Raw genomic sequence first — 17,008 nt, 5'->3', positions numbered from 1 at the left:
CTAGGGGTTAGCTGTTGCAGGGTCTTATGTCCCTCTGTGGAGTTTAGCTCTCTCGGGCTTTTGGAAACACAACTCTCTGAGCCCTTTGGTGGGCTGCGGACGAGAGGAGAATCCTGTGGCAGCTGTTTCTTCCGTCACAAAACAAGCTGGGTGCAAATCGCTACCAACTCACCAGCCTCCCCTCCTGGCCACGTTGTCCCAGATTGCTGAGCCCAAACCTGCTCTCGTTACCGGGCAGCTGACATCTGAGTTATCTGCAGACCCAGCGTTGCTCCAGAGGAGGGCAGACGGCTGTGTTGATGCTCTGGTTAACCAGAAACAGGTACGGTGGGGGGGCAATGGGAGATCAGTGTTGGAGTTAATGATGCATAAAGAAGCTAGCAGTGTGAGATGTCTCCTCCCAGCACCCAGAGACCTGGGGGGAACCCAACGGGCCTGCTCTGTGCTGGCCCCCAGCCACCTGCATCACAAATCTAGGTGCGTCTTTTTTTAGATCCTGTGAGAGCAGCATGATTTGATCTAAGGGACTGGGCATGAGGCTCTGCGCCCGGCCTCCTGAGTTCCCCACTTTGAGAGCTCGAATAGTGCAAGGGGACTGGGAGTCAGGATGCCTGGGTTCTGTTTCCTGTTATGGGAGGGAGGGTCATCGAATGGTAAGAGGGACTCAAAACCTGGAAAATCCCCCAAAATGAAACTTTTTTTTTTTCCTGAAAAAAACCCCACAACCAGCCAAACAAAAAAAAATAGTGTGTTTGGTGGGAAAGGACTGTTTTGGGTTGGGAACAAACAACAATGACAACTCACTGCAGCCGACAGCCTCCCTAGGAAGGGTGGGGCCGGTAGGAGTGCTTTCTGCTCCATGTTTTGGCAGCAGGTAGCTCAGTAACAGGCCATGGCTTTTACCAGTGGGTCTCAAAGACCTTGACAAAGGAGCGCAGGGTCATTATACCCCTTCCACAGATGGGGAAACTGAGGCAGAGGGTTTGATAAGGTCACCCACAAGGCCAATTCTCTCTTCACTAGGCCACGTTGCTTTCCCTTTCAGGCCATACGTTATAACACCAAATGAGCTGATTCCTCACCTCCATGCTGGGGTACCCTGGGGATGGCACATGGGCAAGGTGGGAAGGTTTCTCTGTTTCTGTCTGAGCCCTACCTGTCCTGTGGAAAGAAGACATTTGTCTCCAGAGCTGTCAGTCAGCAATAGATTCCCCCCCCCCGCCCCCAAATACAGGCTAGATCAAAGGGGCTTGAGGGTGGGGGGTGCAATGCCTTTGAAACCTCCCTTGTCTTTGCTCTCCAAGGGAAGCCTGTTGACTCGAGCTCCTGGAATGTTAGTCCTCAGGGCCCAGCTGTTTATCTAGCAACTGAAGTGTGCAGGGGTTGGGGAGAAGGTGGGTTTTGCCAGCTGGCTTCGCTCTGAAATGTGCGCCCTGTTGCCCTCGGTTTGGCACCTGCTTCCTGGGGAATGGACACAGCAAATTATTAATGAACTCAGGGCAGGCAGGGCACTGGCCACTCCAGCAGTGAGTCATCCCTGAGCAAAGGGACGAGCATGTGGCAAAAATCACCTGGGAGATGGGGGTTCAATTCCTCCCTGGGTGACCTCGGGTCTGCATCTCCCTGGGCCTGAGTTTCCCCAGCTGTAAAATGGGTTCCTTTGTCTGATTAGATTGTAAGATCTTTGGAGCAACGACTGTCTCTGGGTCAGGGCAGCACCCGGCCCGATGGGGGCGCTGATCTTGGTTGGGGTCTGTGCAGCGCCTGGCCCAGTGGGGCCCTGATCTTGGCTGAGGTCTCTGTGTGCTACCATATTAAAGTAAGTTGTTTTGCCAAATCAAAAGCCCAGATCCAAACAGTTCTCCCTAGCACCTGAGAAAGGCTTGAAGCTGGATCTGAACTTCCAGCAGGTCTATTCCCTCCGCTGAAATGAACCACACCCTGGAAGTCTGGATCAAACTTTAGCTGCTGGCACAGTCCAAAAGGAAATCCCAGCTCCTGACAGCCACGAATTTTGAGCCCAACATTCCTCTCTCAGACTCATCCCTAAGTTAACTGGGGGCTTTTTGTGCTGGACACACCTAAGAGTCCAGCACAAAAAGCCCCCAGTTAATTTAGGGCTACATTTGCAGGAGGGGATGTGACAGAGAAATCAGTAGAGAAACCTGCCCTTTACTGAGCAGATTAAGCCCTTTAACTACCTTGATCAAGCTGCCTGGCCAAACTCAGGATCAAACAGCTACTTCTACTAATCTCAGAAGCAGAGTCAACACGGCTTGTTTTCACTCCTGGCGCCACACGGGAGCCTGTCCCTGTCTCTGTCTCTCGAGGGGCTCCCAAGAAGCAAAGCAAACCACAGGCTGACTCACTGAGGGGTGGGCAGACAAGGAAGCTGATAAATCAATATTGACCCAAAGCACTCTTGGCACACAATAGATCTGCAATAGATGAGGTCATTACCTCTCCCAGAGTGCCGAGGTGGCTGGGGGTTTGAACCAGCCCTCGGAAGAGGGGGGAAGCGCCCTGGCCCCCTTCGGAGAGATGAAGGAGGAAAACAAATAATGATCTTTTGGGTCAGCTTCCGTGGATGGGGCAGCTGGGGCCATGGGGACTGGGATCCGCCTAGATGGCGAGCACTAGGAACTCCAGGGAGGAGGGCTTGTGGGACAGGCTGGCTCAGGGGCGTGGGGAAAGGGACTCTGGGCCTTTCTCTTCTAGAGGGTCCTGGCTCTGGTCTGGCCGCAGACTGGGGGCATAGGCGGGCTCAGGGAATAGGGGGTCTCTTCCCCCCTAGGGTAGCAGTTTCAGTCTGACCCCAGGTCAGGGAGGGAGCAATTGGCATTGATCCTGGGGGGGGGTTGCCTTCCTCTGCCACATGGGGCACAGGTTAGTTGCAGGTTTAAACTAGTGTAACTGGAGGATTCTCTGTCACTTGAAGTCTTTAAATCCTGATTTGAGGGTTTCAGTAACTTAGCCAGAGGTTAGGGGTGGGTGAGGTTCTGTGGCCTGCAGTGTGCAGGAGGACAGGCTAGATCAGGGGTTCTCAAACTGGGAGCTGGGACCCCTCAGGTGGTCGCAAGGTTATTACATGGGGAGTCGTGAGCTGTCAGCCTCCACCCCAAACCCCGCTTTGCCTCCAGCATTTATAATGGTGTTAAATATATATATAAAAAAAAAATTATGTGTAAGGGGGGGTTGCACTCAGAGGCTTGCTGTGTGAAAGGGGTCACCTGTACAAAAGTTTGAGAACCACTGGGCTAAATGATCATGATGGTCCTTTCTGGCCTAGTTCACAGCTTCCAGGCCTAGTTCAGGATTGAGCATGGGGGTCTAGTGGCCAGCACAGGGGACTGGCAGCCAGGATTCCTGGGGTTCTCGATTCTGTGTGTGACCACAGGCAAGTCACGTCCTCTCGCTGTACCAGGCTCCCACCATGTGTAAAACACTTACCTCAAGGGGCAGGACGATTTGCCTTAATAGTAGGAAAGTGCTTGGAACCGTGCGGATAATCAAAGCGTTCTTGAGGTGCCGCCAGATTCTGTCAATACCCTTTTTCAGAAATTCAGCAAATCGGTAGCATCAGATCCCAAAAACGCATGCTGGGGAGAAGAGATTGCTGACTGTTAAGTGCGTAATAATACACAAACCCCAGCCTCGGTACATATTTGCCTGCGAGAACAGAGTGGTGCAGGTACATAACCTGCGTTATATTGATTTTAAAGGCATGAATGGTATTTACTCAACCCAGCAGCATGGCTTCTCCAGCATCCAGCAAATAACAGCAGGTCTTAACACAGAAACACACCAAAATATTTACCTGGCAGCAGAAATTGTCCTGATCTCTCAGCCAGGTAAGTTATAAGGACCTGGTCCCGAAGGGCAGCGCTACCAGCTTTCGTAAGTCTCGCTGCATTTTGTTGTTTTCAGATCCCCAGCTCTTGGAGTCACGTGACTGCTTAAGAATCTCCGCTTTCTTTTCTTTTGTTAACCAAAGGTCATTGTCGAGCCCTCCGGGTTGCAGAGAAACGCTTAGAAACGTGATCTGAGCACCCCGAAAGGAACTGCAACAAATACAAAGATCCCAAAATTCATTTAAAAAAAAATCTCCTGAGTTTTTTTATTTTTAAAACAGTCTCGTAATCTTTGGCCATTCAGAGTTGATCCTCTGGGGTAGCAAAGTCAGAGTGGAGTGTAAATTAGCAGGATTGCAAATGAACATCAGAATGGCCATAGTGGGTCAAACCAATGGTCCATCTAGCCCAGTGTCCTGTTTTCCGACAGTGGCCAGTGCCAGCAGCTTCAGAGGGAATGAACAAAACAGGGAAGTTATCAAGTGATCCTTTCCCTGTCGTCCACTCCCAGCTTCTGGCAGTCAGAGGTGTGGGGATGCCTAGAGCATGGGGTTGCGTCACTGACCATCGTGGCTAATAGCCATTGATGGACCTGGCCTCCAGGAACTTATCTAGTTCTTTCTTGAACTCTGTTATGCTTTGGGCCTTCACAACATCCCCTGGCAATGAGTTCCACGGGTGACTGTGCATTGGGTGTAGGAGTTTTCTTATGTTTGCTTTAAACCTGCTACTTATTCATTTAATCAGGTGACCCCTGGTTCTTGCGTTCTGTGAAGGGGTAAATAGTATGTCCCTAGTCACTTTCTCCACACCAGTCATGATTTCATAGTCCTCGATCATACCTGCCCCACCCCTTAGGCGTCTCTTTTCTAAGCACCGTCCAGCAGGGGTCAGAATTAGAGGGGTCAGGTTGGATTTACACTCCTATGGGTGAGAGGCCAGCACATTAGGTACCTGTTTCCCACAGGGACAGATTTTACCCCAGGGTCCCTTGATTTGGATTGATTTGGACCAAAGGAAAATCAGACACTGAAAAATGACCACAGGGTCACCAGATTGGTGCATGATGGGAGACGTAGCCCAAGCAGGGAGCCTGGCCTGGGGGTGAATTCGAACTCTGTGCATCGTGGCGACATTTCAGAAGAGAGAGATTTTTATTTTCAATTTGTTTTACTGAAAACGTGAACATTGCCCTGAAACATTTTAATGAAAACAAAACAATTTGTGTGTGTTTTGTCTCAATTTTCCACGGAGGAAAAAAAAATTTCCAACCAGTTTTAATGGTACGGCCAGACAGGACCACTGTGATCATTTGGTCTACTCCAACCCCCTGTATAATACAGGTGTTGGTACTTATATGCCAGATCTTTCGTTTTCTTAATTCTACTAAACGCTTAGCTTCAATGAGATCCTGTGGCAAGGAGTTTCAAAAGCTAATTATACCTGGTATGAAAATGTATTTCCTATGGATGAATGGAGAAATACAACCAGAATTGTTTTCTTTTTTTAAGCAAGGTAGCAATATTTTATTTAACTCTTTGCCTTTTTCCTGTCTCTAAAGAAGTTATAAAATATAAACACAGGTGTGACATGAAATATATATATATGAGTGCACAGGGAGATTCCAACTGCAAGTGTTTAGACTGTCCCTGATTTTCAATATTATTCTAAGAAATGAAACAATCAAGTTAAAAAATAACCAATAGCTTTTTCCAATCTCTACATTTTTCTTTAAAGGCGAATAAATAAATGGATTTGGAATGCATTATTAAGTACAATTAAAAGGATTATGTGATGATTGTGATCATGTTAGAATTGTAATATCTAGTTCTGATGCAGTGCATTCCATCTGTAGATCTCCAAGCTACAGCCTGTTAAAAAAACAAAACAAAACAAATTTATTTCCCAATAAAAATGGCTTTTAGACCAGAATGAACATTTGAATGGAGAATTTTCATTTAAGCCAACATTTTCTAGTTTTTTTTTTTCATAGATTCCATGGCTAGAAGGGACTGTTGTGATCATCTAGTCTGACCTGTAAAACACAGGCCCGAGAACTTCCTCAAGATCATTCCTAGAGCAGATCTTTTAGAAAAACATCCAATCTTGATTTAAAAAGTGTCAAGTGATGGAGCATCCACCACAACCCTTGGGTAACTTGTTCCAATGATTAATTACTGTCATTGTTAAAAACGTGCCTTATTTCCAGTCTGAATTTCTCTAACTTCATCTTCCAGCCACTGGAGAACGTTACACCTCTCTCTGCTAGATTAAATATTTGTTCCTCATGTAGATCCTTATAGACTGTAATCCAATCACCCCTTCACCTTCTCTTTAAGTAAATAGATTGAGCTTGTTTGTTTCTTTGTTTGTTTGTTTTGTCAAAAAAAACCCCAAAATCCTGAAATTTTTTTAGCAAACATTGTCAGTTTCGGGTTCAAATGTTTGTGTTTTGATTTTTTGAAACCCAAGTATTTTTATCTAAAACGTTTTACAAATTAGCCTTTTTCAGGAGGAAAGAAATCAAGAAAAATTTGGCAGAGATTAAAAAAGAAAAAACTTTTTTTTTTTTTTTCAAAATGAACAGTGAAAACTAACTGGCACTTTTAAGACCAACACAATACCCAGCATTTTACAAAGGAGGTAAGTGTCGCTAGCCCCCGCTGTCCCCCACTAACGCTGCCATGTAGTCACCGAACCAAGCGTCTGTGCTAAAAAGAAATGCCTCATGGTTGTGTTCTTTGTACCCTGGAGAGAGCAGAGTGGAGTAAATGGGAGGTGTGTTGTGAACAGCTCCGTTGGGGTCTTTATTCTCAACCTTTGCAATCAGGCACCATTAGCTACGTATGCCATGCCAGTTCTGAAGGCTCCCTCAAATGTCGGATGCAGCCATGGCCTAGCCCACTCCAAAGTACCACCCAAACCTGCAGGCAGGAAAGTTTGGGGAAAAAATGGTGAAGGCTAGAGACTTGGGTTCAGTTCCTGCCTCTGTTGTTCCCCGTGTGACCTTGGACAAGTCATTTCTGTCCTCAGATCCCCAGCTGTAAAATGAGGTGCATCAGGCCTTCTTAGAACTGGGGAAAACTGTTTTTGGCTGAAACTTTTTTTGGTGGAAAACTGGAGATTTGGATCGTGCGAAACATTCTGTGAACTTGTGGAATTATCTCGGTTCAGGAAAATAATCTCCCCAGATGAAGCTACCACGACTTGCTAAACATGAGGCTTCTGTTGCTGGCCTTGGGCTGACAGTCTGCAGCAGTGTTGGGGCTCATGGCCAGGCCTTGGCCTCTGAGACCACCTTGCTCAAGTCCGGGGAGCTTGTAATGGGCCTCTGGAGTGGATTTATTCTCCAGCTTGGGATCTGCAAAGCTATAGTCAGCGTGGGAGGTGATGGGGCTGCTGGCACAGGTCTTGTGGAGCGCTGAGATTGGGCTAGGTGGCTGCTCCAGGTCCCGCTGCTTGGCTTGCCTCTTCATCTTGTAGCGGTGGTTCTGGAACCAGATCTTCACCTGGTTGGGGGTCAGGTGGGTGACCTTAGCCAGATGCTCCCGCTCAGGAGCAGTCAGGTATTTCTGGAGCTCAAATCTCTTCTCCAACTCGTAAACCTGAGCCTGAGAGAACAGCACCCTCCTCTTCCGCCTGGACATGTTCTGGAGGAAGAGGGTAGATTTGGCCGCCTCGCCAATATATCCCAGGCAACCAGTGCTGGGCATGTTAAATCCAGGCGGTCCCATGTACCTAGAGACTGGGAAAGGAACGAGAAAGTTGGGGTCACTTTGGTGCCGATTCTGTCAATGGGCCCCTGCTCCCGGGCAGATCCCCAGTGAAATCGACGGCCTCCCTATAGGATGATGTCAGACTGTATGGGGCAATGTGTGTCATCAAGTCTGCTCTCCTGGGTTCCATCCAGGCGGATCCGGAGCTAGGACTGGGCCCTTGGTTTTAGAAGTTCATGTAAAAACAGCTGGTGGCAACATCACTTTCAAATAGTAATCAGAATTATTTAGCATAATAATTAACTGCTCCCAGTAGCTAAGGAGCAAGGACAATGGGAAGCATCCCACCATTAGGTTCAGCCAGGGCTTAATTTGTGCCAGGGCTGAGCCCCAGAACCGCCAAGCTCGGCAGTTCACAGCGCCAGCACCTCAGGGCTTGGTGCGTCACTTACGAAAGTAAAAAAGTGGCTGGAGCCCAGGAACCTCTTTCATTAGAAATGAAGCCCTGATTTCAGTGGAGATTTCTGTTTAAAAATCCACCACCCAAGCAATACTTGGCAATTGCATAGGGTAACGCTTTTTATCCCAAGATCTCAGAGCACTTTACAAAGGTCACTCGGTGCCATTATCCCCATTTTACAGATGGGGAAACCGAGGCGAGGAGCAGCAAGTAGGGGATAAGTAGCATTAACTCCTGAAGTGAAACTAGCTTAAATGGACACAAACCAGATATTAGGAATGGCAATATACAAAAATCTGTAGGAGAACACTTCAATCTCCCTGGACACACACTAGCAGATTTAAAGGTGGCCATCCTGCAGCAAAAAAACTTCAGGACCAGACTTCAAAGCGAAACTGTGGAGCTTTAATTCATCTGCAAATTTGACCCCATCAGCTCAGGATTAAACAAAGACTGAATGGCTCGCCAACTCCAAAAGCAGTTTCTCCTCCCTTGATGTTCACACCTCAGTTGCTAGAAGAGGGCCTCATCCTCCCTGATTGAACTAGCCTTGTTATCCCTAGCCTGATTCTTGCTTGCATATTTACACCTGCCTCTGGAAATTTCCACTACATGCATCTGAAGAAGTGGGTATTCACCCATGAAAGCTTATGCTCCAATACGTCTGCTAATCTATAAGGTGCCACAGGACTCTTTGCTGCTTTCACAGATCCAGACTAACATGGCTACCCCTCTTATACTTTCAATCTTGGGCTTTTTAAAGTCGAAAAGAACTGCTGGAATCGCTGTTCTAATCATACTGAATTTTAAAAAAAGCTTTGATGGTAACATTTTAAATATTAGGGTTTTAAGTTTCATTGTTTTTTAATAATTGTTTTAAATCTGTTGAGTAGAAAGGATTTTAGAGCACAGAAAAACCGGCTGTTGAACAGCAAAGCTGGTTTAAACCTTAAACTATAGAAGGGCCACTGGAACAACTTTGGTATCATTAGAGTTTTATTTTAAAGCAAATCATGTGCCTGCCATGCAAATAGATTCAATGTTACACTGGCGTATGTAGCTGTGTGAGAGGTGACTGGAAACGTAATTATAGGGTTGCATTTGGGGGAAGTAAGGAAATACACAAGCAAACGTGCTGAGTTATTATTTGACACAGTTTGTTCTCTTGGAGATGACAGTGGATTCATGATAGATTCCCAGGTCAGAAGCGGCTACTGCACTCATCCAGTCTGACTTCCTGTTTTACACAGGCCAGAGATAAATAATAAATAATTTCCCAAAATAATTCTTGTTTGAACGGTGCGTATCTTATAGAGAAATAGACTTTTATGCTTTCCATCCAGTTTCCTCGGCCCACCACCAGAAGGAATGCTCTGAACTGCCTGGCAATTATTTCCAGGTAGCCAATTCGATTCCCTTTTTGAATGTTCCAGATCTGACAAGCAGATCTTAAGTATCGGTTTTAAATATAGAGCCATGATGGGTTTCTATTGGGAGGGGGGAATGAGTAACTGATTGTTCTTAGGTAAACAGCAATAGGTATTAGCTATTAGGTAAACCCTGAGTTACTTAGCCAGTGTCAAGGAGATTGGGGGGCAGATTCCCAGCCCCATTGACTGTGATTTTACACCAGCTGAGGATCTGACAGTCGCCCTTATTGGTTTCATGGGTGTAAAATGCGACTTTGTTCTGTTGATCTCTTTGAAATTTGCTCCAGAGTCACGCGGCTGTGAAGGAGATTGGAATCTGACCCAAATATTAATTTCTCACCCTGAATCAGCAAGAGACACACGCAAACACATACGCCAAAATATCTCACCAGTGCCCTAGGAAATCTGCACCGCTCAGCTGGGGAATAACTTGGTCACTTTCCTGTTTCAAATGGCAGCTAGATTATAAACCTCAGGGGAGAAATTAACCTTGATACATGCCTTTTAAGCAACAGGATTTTAAAAGAATGAGAACCCAAACTGTGCATCAGCTGATCTTAAATTGTGGCTTCTGTTTTGAAGGGAACACATAATTCTATGGCATGGGTTATACAGGTCAGATTACATGACTACAAAGGTCCCTTCTGGCCTTGGAATCTATGAATTATATAAATCCTAGTGATATACTTAGCAAAGCAGCATATGATTAGAATCAGTTTCCTGGGGATCAGATAAATGGGGAAACATTTGGACAGGAAAAATTCAAAATATTCTAGCTGGGTGGAGTAAAAGCTGATTTGCTGCTGCTTCTTTCTTTATTTCTCAACATCAGTTTCCCTTAAAGTTTAATATGATCACTGAATACAATTTAATAATTTACAGGTTGTATTAATTGTGCTTCCATATTTGATTGCTACATATTGCTGGGGGTTTGCTTTATATGTACATGTTAACATGCCACTTTAATAACAATGATTAATAATAAAACCTAGCTCTTGTATAGATTCATAGATTCCAAGGCCAGAATGAACCACTGTGATCTAGTCTGACCTCAGGCCAGAGAACTTCCCCAAAATGATTCCCAGAGCAGATCTTTTAGATGAACACCCCGTCTTGATTTAAAAATTGCCAGTGACGGAGAATCTGCCATGACCCTTGGTCAGTTGTTCCAATGGTTAATTACTCTCCTTGTTAAAATTAATATAGTGCTTTTCATCAGTAGATTTCTGCTAATCAAAATGCTAATGTTTGAGCTAGTTTTCCTCTTGCAAGAGGACTTGTTAAAATCTCTTTTCTTCAACCAAGTGAGATCTTCAGTTTTATGAAGTAATGTTAATGTGCATATGTTAATTTTCATTAAGATTTTGCAGAAACTGGGTCAGGTAATTAAACGTTCCCATAAATTATACACAAATCAGTGATCATAGTGGATTGAATTGGAGAAATCTCACTTAACAGCTAATTGTTTGGAATTTTCTTTTTTAAAAATTACTGGGATCAAGTCATTTGCAATCTAACCATTAGAGACGGACTTTGGAGTTTTAGGAACAATCCTGCAAACTATCCAGTACCCAGCATAACACTTACTGCTCAATAAATCTATTAACACCAACGTCCAGATCTCCAACTGCTGTAAATCAAAGTCAAGGCAACTGTGTTGATTTATGCTAGCTGAGGGTCTTGGCTAGGAAGCTTGATTCTCTGCTCACACTGGTGTAAATCACAAGGAACTCCATTTAAACCTTTGGTGAAGTGAGCAGCCTATTGGCTTCAGTGGTGCAATTCCTTTTTGTAGCTAGCCTGACCGTACAGGGCTGAAGTTTGTTTACTGGGGTAGTGGCACATGTGGGGTGTTCTTAAAAACTGGAGGACCAAATCCTGACACCTCTACTCAGGGCAAAACTCCCTTTGACCTGAAGGAGTATTTCGCTACATTTAGTCAATCCAGGGCTTATATTTCTTCATTCGTATTTTTTCACATGCCGCGTGAGGACTCACAATTAGGTGCATCTGAGATCTCTCTGTCTCTTTAGCTATCTCTCTATCCATCCACATACACTGTATCTGTCCTAATGCACACACTTGTCTAATCTATCTATCCCCATATACTGCCTCTATCTATCTATCTATCTATCTATCTATCTATCTATCTATCTATCTATCTATCTATCTATCTATCTATCTATCTATCTATCTATCTAATCTGAGTTATAAAATCAATGTGCGTTTTTCAGAGGCAGGTGAATCAAAAGTCCTTTTTTTTTTAAACCAGAGGAGTTTACTTTGCCTTCTTAATCAAGCAAAAATCAATGTTATGGGGCCATATCATGCAATTTAAAGCAATAGCCCCAGTGCAACAAGGGTTCAGTGCGGATTAAGGCTAACAAATAAGAGAGTTCTGATTTCCAGAGCCAAACTGTGTTCACCTCAACTCCGATGAGTGGCTCCATTGAAGCCAAGTCATCTGGGGAAGGTGAGCTGATATTGATCTGGTATTTCTAATGGGCCGGAGGCTGTAGCATCTATAATCTGTGTTTCTTTCACTTACTTGGTGGGTATGGTCCGTCCTGCGTCTGCCCGTACCAGTCTCCGCTGGTGACCCCATTGCAGTAATTGTCTTGGTGGTAGGTTGGTAGGTCAGCAGGGCCTGGGAACGTCCCAGCACAGTAACCTCTCATGGAGCTTTGAGAAACGCAGTGAGTGACGGAGAAGCCAGAAGGTCCCAGCGCAGGCTGAAGACAAGGCTGGTGAGTGACCTGCATGAACTGCCCGAACCCTTCCATGCATGAGGTTTCCATGGCTAAAAAAACCTTTTCGGCTCCTCTGTGGAACTTGGCTTGGTAACTAAGTTAAACTGGCTGGTCCCAAGAGCTCATGTGAAACTTGCCGGTCCTGAGACCTCAGAGGTGACTTTTTCTTTTTCTTTTTTTTGCTTTGGTGACTGTCATAAACCCCAGACTTTTGCTGGAGGTTTCAGGGTAAACCCAGCTTCTCAGCTTTCATCTTGTGCACACACCTTATCAGGGCTTATGGGCAGCAGACGCCACAAGGAGAGGAGGGAGAGGGAGGAGGAGCCTTCCTCTTCAGAGCTTCAAACAATAGGGGTGAATATACCATGAGCCTAAGTTAATTGCAACTCTGATCAGTTTAAAACTATGTAAGGCAGTGGGTGGGGGAGTGATGAAACGCAAGGTTATCCAACGTCCAGTGGAGTGAAATTGCGGCTCAAGGGAAGAGGAATCAGAGAAATCCTCATTTAGGATCCTGGTGCCAGATCCTTAGCCAGTATAAATTGTCAGGTTTCAGAGTAACAGCCGTGTTAGTCTGTATTCGCAAAAAGAAAAGGAGGACTTGTGGCACCTTAGAGACTAACCAATTTATTTGAGCATGAGCTTTCATGAGCTACAGCTCACTTCATCGGATGCATACTGGTTAGTTGGTTAGTCTCTAAGGTGCCACAAGTACTCCTTTTCTTTTTATAAATTGTCGTAACTCCATGGAAGTGAAGTGAGTGGCACTGGGGATCCAGCTCATTGATTGCAATGGAGGGACCCCAGTTTGCACTAGCTGGGGATCTGGCCCAATTAGGGTGATCAGATGTCCTGATTTTTATAGGGACAGTCCTGATATTCAGGTCTTTTTCTTATACAGGCGTCTCTCACTCCCCCCACCCCCTCCACTCCCTGTCCCGATATTTTCTCACTTGCTGTCTGGTCACGCTCGGCCCCATTGACTCCACTGCTGCGATCGTGATTTATGCCTGCTGGGGATCTGGCCCCATTGACAGAAAATGTGAGAAGGGAAAGATCATGTAATCAAGTTTCAGAGTAGTTAGTCTGTATTCGCAAAAAGAAAAGGAGGACTTGTGGCACCTTCAAGACTAACCAAGCATTGCTCAAATAAATTGGTTAGTCTTTCAGGTGCCACAGGTACTCCTGTTCTTATCATGTAATCAATGCACTCCCTCTTCGATGAGAGGTGGGAATATGGAGATCACTTGTTCAGCGCAGAGGCATTTGTCTCCTTGAAAATGCTGCACCTTTGGGCTGGTCTATGCTGAAAACTGGCATCAGCCTAGCTATGTTGCTCAGGGGTGTGGAAAACCCACAAGAGCCAGAGCTATGCCAGCCTAACTTCCGGGAGCCAGCACAGTTCTTCTGTCTCTGGGAGGTGGATTACCGCCCATCACTGTAGCGAGGGTCTACACTGAAGCACTACACCAGCGTAGCTGTAGTGTTTTAATTGTAGACAAGGCCTTCGATGGGTTTTGTGATTTTTTCGGTGTAAGGTAAAAATAAAAAAAGGGATTAAAGGTTGGCTAAGTTTCCACAGAAAGGGAAGACCTTAATTTTCCGCAACTCAGGACTGAATCGGTCTTGTACACTCTGTGCATAAGAGAGCTTGTGTGTGTGAATCTGTTTTGTGATGTGTGTGCGTGAGAGACAGTGTGTGTTTTGTAGTGCACGCAATGGTAAAGTCTGAGTCTGTGTGTGCTTAAATCTATTTTGTAGGGTATATGTACCTATGGAGTGTGTGAATTGTACCAGAAGCCACATGCAAAATGTGGATCAATTAATAACATGTGAAAATAGACACTCTTTGGAGAGTCATGAGTAAATGATTGAAGTGAGAACACTTTTTCCCTGGATGTGGGTGAAACACCCCGTGATCATCCTTTTGACATACACCATAAAAAGTGACTGTGAATGATAACAAATGATTGACCAGGTGACTCGTTTGGTAACATCATCCCTTGGGTTGCACCCTGGCTCTGGGATGACGTCATTGCATGGGAAGACAATCCTAAATTCTTGTTTGATCTCATCAGAATGGTCTTTAAGGGGCGGCTCTCCCTCCTGGACTGGGTTTGTATTTTTAACAATATGCAAATGGAAGTATTTAGTAGTTATCGACGCATAAGGCAGTGCCTACAAACCTTTCATTTGCTAAAGAAGCCCGTGTTGGATGGGTGTTCAGGTTATCAGGGCTCAGATGATGCAACTGATCACAACTGTTTGTGCACTGTTGTTTGTTGCAATCTTGCTAAGACAAAAACTCTGCTTGTGTATTTAGGCCTTGGCTCAAGACAACACTTTAGCTCTTGCTTAAAGTCAAGCTTTGGCTTAATGGGGATGCTAATCAGATTCACACACTACTTTGTCACTAGATTTAGCGACTTTTTGGTTTGCCTGGTGAGAAAATAAGTGTCAAACAAAGTGACCACTGACAAATCTAGTGACTTTCACTGCCAATCACAGTGACATTCAGAGAAAGAAGTCACCAATATGTATACTCACAAAATCATTCTCAAGCAGCTCAATAGTGTTATTAAAATCCATTCCATGCTCTTCTTACTACTTTCTTTTGCACACCAAGTCAATTTCATTACGGCCCAATTGAGCATGTCCTCGGAAGGAATCACATTCCAGGGCTTCTTGGGCTGAGATCACTATAATCTGTAGGTGAGGAAAAGAAGTTTGTGGAGGCTAATTAAATACTTTGCTAAAGCCAGACGCACGTTGGAGAGATTTCAGAGTAGCAGCCGTGTTAGTCTGTATTTACAAAAAGAAAAGGAGTACTAGTGGCCCCTTAGAGACTAACCAATTTATTTGAGCATAAGCCCACTAGTACTCCTTTTCTTTTTACGTTGGAGAGAGCAGCATATTAGCCAGTTTGTTTTTAGCCAAATGTTCTTTCTCACCCCTCCATAGTAGATAGCACACCCTGTGATGCAGGGAAAGCTGGCTAATGAAGTGAGCAGGGTGGGGGAGGCAGGCTAGCCAGCGAGGAGAGCTGCACAGATGGAAAGTGGAGTGGGATGAGACAGAGCCATGTGCCCCAATAGGGCAGGGGGCGCCATGCCTGTGGGAAGGAAGCCCTTACTACAGGATCAAAGGTGGAGCTAGCTTGATTTTGGCACCCCTTTACTCCTTCCCCTGGCTTGGCCTGGGGTTAGCTGCCCAGCTGTTTTCAGAAATCAAACCCTGGAAGCGTGGGGAAGGGGTCCGGCTAGCGGATTTTTGTTTTTAAATCTACTTTCTTGGCTCCTTGCAGTGCCGAGCTCAGGTCAGCGAATGCCCTCTTCCCCAGGCTCTGGGCTCTCCCTTTCACTAACCTGTCAGCTCAAATCCAAGCTGGCAATCTTGCTCATTCTAAGTAAACGTATGAGCTTTTGAGTTACCAGATACCTAGAAAGTGGTGAATTGGATATGGGAATTGTTCTTTGCTTTCTGAGATTTCATGAGATTGGCTTAAAATCATGAGATTGTTTTTAAAATAGTAATAAATATTGAGCTCTACTTCATCTTCCGCTTTCTCCCCTTTTTGGCACACGGTGGTCATGTTTCCGAGCTTTTCTCTGCTACCATGAGAGCTAGAAACTCTTATTATTATTATTAGTCACAAGCTCAGATTCTCCTGACTCCAGAAGCTGGGGCTTTCTTCAGAACACCAGCTGTCCCAAGCCTCATGACCAAAGGGTAAGAGCTGACAATGCTGATGTAGGATGGTATAATTTACACCTCCCTACAATGGCAACTGCAAAATAAAAAGGGGACTTGACTGTTTCTTCTGGCTAATATTTGCCCAGTGCTTTGAGGATTCAGAAGGGGCCACGTGGGCATGGAGTGTTATATCAGGTTGAGTTTAAAAGGGGAGGAAATGAATTATTCTCCACAGTTCCACTAGGAGGGGGTAGAACCTCTGGGTTGTTTTATGGTCACCGTTCCTGGTCACTGTAGGCGATCAGGCTATTCCGCTCTGGGGCTTGCCACCCTCCTAATTGATTCAGCAACCCAGGGCATCCCTTGGGGCAAACAGGGCCCTGTGAAAATTCCCACCAGAGCCGTACATTCAAAGCCATTCCACAGCCAGCGGGCGGTTTGATCTCATGATGCCGTGAATAAAGGGTGCTCTGATTTAGCATAGGACATGGCTGAGTCAGATTTCCCCAAGCTCCCTCTCCACCCGGAGTTGCAAGCTAATCTTGTGACAACAGGGGCACGGACGCCACCTGTCTCCTGTTCTGTGTCTGCTTGGTGGGTGATATTTGCGTGGCCTGCTCAAAGCCTAATGAGGTGGCGTCCATGGGCTTTGGGAACGTGAAACCCATCACCCTCCCCACCAACCCTGGTGCCAGGACTGCACTGCCCCTCTCCCAGGAGGACCCCTGCTCCGGTGTAGGGCTGTAGCCAATGTTCCTTCTAATTTTTGACAGGCCATGTGCGCAAACAATTTCTTCTATGCAAACTTTTGACAAGCCGTGTGCGCAAAAAATTTCTTCTGTGTAAATTGTTGTGCTTCTGTGCAAATTGTTGTGCGCACTGTGTTTCGCCGTGTGCGCGGGGGTTTAGGATCTGTGCACAGCTTAGAGGGAACAGTGGCTGTAGCCCCAGCTTCTCTGCAGCACTGGGGCCATGGGGTTCCCTGTTCTTCTTGCTAAAGCCTTCCGTAGGCTGGGAGATTGCTTGACTGATCTGCCTAGTCACGGCTCCACCAGCCTTGTCCCCAAATCTTGCTTCGTGCTACTGTCCACCAGATTGCAGGCCCTGG

This window comes from Lepidochelys kempii, chromosome 23, assembly GCF_965140285.1.
Source record: "Lepidochelys kempii isolate rLepKem1 chromosome 23, rLepKem1.hap1, whole genome shotgun sequence".
In the NCBI taxonomy this organism is placed as follows: Eukaryota; Metazoa; Chordata; order Testudines; family Cheloniidae; genus Lepidochelys; species Lepidochelys kempii.
Note: the sequence above shows the minus strand (reverse complement) of the source record.